General features: G+C 33.2%; 1 protein-coding gene across 6 annotated transcripts in view; it reads right to left on the reverse strand.

Moving 5' to 3' along the window:
* The window catches only part of wwk (anoctamin 8 white walker), a 29,052-nt gene that overhangs the window by 23,205 nt on the left and 1,179 nt on the right, over window positions 1-4,668 (reverse strand). The window lies entirely within an intron of this gene.

The raw sequence follows: 4,668 nt of genomic DNA on the forward strand, positions 1-4,668 counted from the left end.
GTTAAATTACTATACTCGATGGCTCTAAAGTTTTGTTACCAGATACGGGGCGTGGAACAATATTTTGGAATTGTAGGATTTATTAGTCAACGTATTTAGAGATCGAAGTTGTTTTGAAATTAACTCGATATGTATGTATGTATACATACTAAACGGCAGCGTAGAATAATATTCTGGAATAGTAGTATTTACTATTTAAGTATGTAGATATCGGGTGACAATAAAACTTTATCATTTCATATAATGTAATACAAAATTATATATTCTAAAATGATATAATTTATCACACACATACACATTTGATATTTTTATATGAAAATTGCACGTAGAAGTAACTCCATATACTATATACAGAGTAATTTTTAGAACTTTATTACTATCTTTTTCAGCATACTTAGTTCGTATACTTTACGAGATATGACATGAACGTTACGTGTCTTTTAAAGCAAATCGATGTCAAACGTGTGGCACTTTATGACTGGTGTATCGATCATCCCATTTCTTTGCGTTCCATGCGTTGGTAGCATCAGTGGCACGTGCTTTTTAAGCTACACTGTACGTGTCTTTTCGTCGTATGGCTTCGCGTTCGTGACCCTAAATAGCGTCGTATTCTGTTTAACTTAACCCACCTAATTAATTCCTGTTAATCGACTTACGTTAATTTCGTTTAGAGAGAATTACATATGTAACTTTAATATGTAATTCTTTATTTTTAATAAAAAATTATTTAATTCACCATTTGAAAGACATTGAAAAATGATACGAATAATATAACTTTCTAAAAACATACCTAAGTTTCTAATTTCTAATAAATCAATTTATTAACATTATTATTACTTAAAATGTTAAACCATTTTTATTTAATCACTATCTTATTTTTTTAGTATATATAATTCCTACCTTTTTATGTAATACTAATTTTAATAATGTAATGAAAATATTATCTTAGAAGAACCAGATCAACCATTCAAAGGATGTAAAACAGATGAAACATGTCGAATGATATGAAAATAAAATATCGAAAAATATGATTGTGTCGGCCTATTACTAATTGATGATTCGAACACTCAAAAAACACTGGGAAATCACTTAAGCGTCTTTAGAAATCGCCATTTCATGTATTGACGATAGGAGTCGTTTCAGGACTGTTCACGCGCCTCATTTTGGTAGGTAATAGAGGGGATGGAGCACTCTCTTACGTCACGCTCAAGTATATACAGTTACACTTCATACCACCATTTCACAGCCCGGTATATGTACAGGGTGACCCTGAAAAGGATAGTTTTCTTAAAAGGCTACACATAATCGGTGAAACTGATATAACTATCAGGAGTTAAAGTTTGCACGTTTCGAGGGTAAAAACACGTAATTTGAGACATTTTCAGCAATATGATGAGTTCAAATCTTATTCAAGGCCATATGTTTCATGCAACACGTAAAGATTGCTTCTTCAACTATTATGAGGAAATATTTTAGTGTAAAAGTTGTTTGATTTAATGAGAGAAACTTGATAGAATATTTGACTTTGTTTTCTACACTATTATCTATAAAAATTTCGATATCAACATATATTTTTTAATGCAACTATACAGTTTTATTATTGTGAAATTACTACACTGTAAACAATTTTCAATAACATATGTGAAATGTATGTTCTATGAATTTTTTAATTCTAAAACCCACGATTTTTATAAAAGCAAGATGATGAAATTGTTTAATCGTTTAGAAAATGTGTGGTCGTTGCTGAGAAAGTTAACCTTAGTGAAGGAGGTTTTTTTAAAAATGCAGAGAATTTGAGGGAAATAATTTTAGTACAGTGACCTTCCTCAGTGCATAACGAGCCGTTTATATAGAATGGAGAGGCTGCATGCTGAGATATAACGTGTGAAAAGAACCGCCATTCAAGTTTCAATTGCGACTTTTTATGTAGGGGAAAAGCTATAAATATTAAAATGATCTCTTGTTTTGCAATACATGTTTTTTAATATTTCTGGTATCGTTTGCAAAAATGGATTTAACAATTCTAACTACAGTTTACACGTGATAGTGTATAAAATTTTGCTGTTCTGTTCTTATTAGAAATGTTCTGTTTTTATTAATCAATACAAAAAAAGCTAGTATCCAAAAATCAAAATCATGAAAATTTAAGATCAAACATATTAAATCTTAAAACCTATCAAACCTAAAAACTGATCATAACCTCAAAAAATATTAATTAATTTAATATAATCATATTTTAAACTTCATAATATTTAAAGTAGAGTATATCATTGAAATAAATCCCACTAAATCAGGTAATTTCATCTACTATGCATATCGCCTTGCAATAATAATATAGCCACATTGTGGCGCGAGGTAGTCGTGCATCGATGAGATGATCGAACGTATTCGTCCCGTGGAGATTATCAACGCCGCATAAAATTACATTCGCCGGATTACCGGTATCGAAAATGCGAACCTAAATGAAAATGCACAATTACCGCTATAGAACGAGGTCTCTTGGTGTTGCACGGATTTTTAGAATCACGTAATGTTTGCGTTCACGCGATTCATGGTGAGAACTAGAGTAGGGTTTACACGGTATGCTTTTGTGGCATGTTCTTTAATTTTAATTTACCCCTCGATGATGCTTGGTAATCAACACTGCGGATTTTTAGGGATTCCTTTAGAAATTTTTTATATTTTCTAGATCACAAATCGGATTATTAATAGTCTTTATTGAAAATTTTCTATGTTTTAATACAGATTAGATTTTAATAAATTTTAATAATTTTAATAATTAATTTCTGACAAAAATGAAATAACTCATTAGTCATTTTTTTTTTAAATTTCATAGCAAAACAATATTATTGAAAATAATTCATAGAATAATTCACAAAGGAAATGTAAATACGGTTTCCCCGAACAAAGTCGTTTAAATAGATGGATCCAATTACTTCTGACATGGCGTAGAAGATAAAGCCACAGAGAGCCAAGTTATCACGTTTAGATATGGAGTATCCGTTTCAGCGAAATTTTGTGGAGTAGCATGATCAAATCTAATAAAATTCCTTTGTGGATTTAGCTGCTCTTCCATAATTAGATAATTCCTATCTCAAATCCTCTGAGAAATGATTCAAAAGAAATTTTTAAATACTAACATCATTTTGGCCCAAGACCATTTGAACAAATATGTAGTCGAACCTCAGCTATTTCTAGAAATGCAAAGGAAAAAAGCACGATATAAAATGGATTATTCGCTTTAAAGGTCAAATCATGACCGATTGTATCCTGACGGTCACAGGGTGAAGAAACTCGACCGTTCGAACACTAGCATTGATGCGAGATACGACGTTTGAATTCCGATTAAACCACACTGGTATCGCTGAAATTTGCTCGAAAATGCAATGCCCTTAGGCGATAATGCGCTCTCTCGTCAGCTTGCACGCGATTACCGGCCCCTACTCTATTGGTCTAACCCCCACTTCGCTATCTAGATCTCGAAGAGTCGACACGAGGAGAGGCGACACACGGCGATTACTTGCACTGAAAATACAGCCAAAAGGTGATTTTCTAAGTTTTGCGTTATTCCTAAGATTTTTAGTGGCAAAAAGAGTAGAATCTATGATTCATAGATGAATCCTTGAAATAATACAGTACTTCCAAAGCAATTGGTTCATTTAAAGTTTTGAAATAGGAAAGTTCTTAAGTACTTCAAAAACTGTGGAAAGTTTTAATTACATGAATTTTTCAGAGGTACATATGTATACGATGTACCATATTTATATAGGTTCTTCATCTTTTTCTCAGCTGTTTTTCTATGATGTTTCAAAATAAACTACCAATAATTTGTAAATATATTTCAAGAATCCAACATTCAAAAGACAATTATATTCCAATTCTGTTTTAACGTCATTCTAAAGAATATGATAATATATTCACCTATAATATAAACAAATTGGTTGTGAAAGAACCGCGAATCAAGACCTGCGTACGCAGCCGAGTGGAGTTGGGTGCAAAGGGGGATAAGCTGAATTCAGAGGGGGCTCGCGGGCTAAGAAGAAGGGGATGACCGGGTGGGCGTGTGTACGAACCATTTTTGGTTCAGAAGGTGAATCGATTCGTGGATGAAAATAAGCAACCACGAAAATCATTGACAGTGATTTAATACTTCCCCACATCGCGATTATTGCGCGAGCTTTCGTAACGAAACCCATCTACCTTCTGTACATACACAGTCCCATGTATTTACAACGGCGCGGCATTGAGAACGCGCGCACCAACGCCGCTGAGATAGCATCCGTGACTGCGCGCACTGCGGACAGCGAATATACTCTTTCTTATGTTTTCTGACTGAAACGTATATTCGCAGGGGCAAAGAATAACGGTCCGAATATCGATGTATTGTATGTCTAGATGTCGTCCAATAATACGACCAAATTCGACTGTATAGTCGTTAGGTTCTGTCGGTTACTAGATCGGTTGCATTTGGTGTTTATCACTGAGAATATGTACTAACTATTGCTACGAATTATTCGTATTCACATGAATGCATGTACTATCGTTACGCCGAACGAATTATACCACATTATATCTGCTTGATGAAAAATCAAACATAAGGAATGACAAGATGATTTATGAGTTTGAGATCAGTAGTACTACAAATGGAAGAGATTTATTAAAACTCAC

Source organism: Bombus vancouverensis, chromosome 1, assembly GCF_051014615.1.
Source record: "Bombus vancouverensis nearcticus chromosome 1, iyBomVanc1_principal, whole genome shotgun sequence".
Taxonomy (NCBI): domain Eukaryota; kingdom Metazoa; phylum Arthropoda; class Insecta; order Hymenoptera; family Apidae; genus Bombus; species Bombus vancouverensis.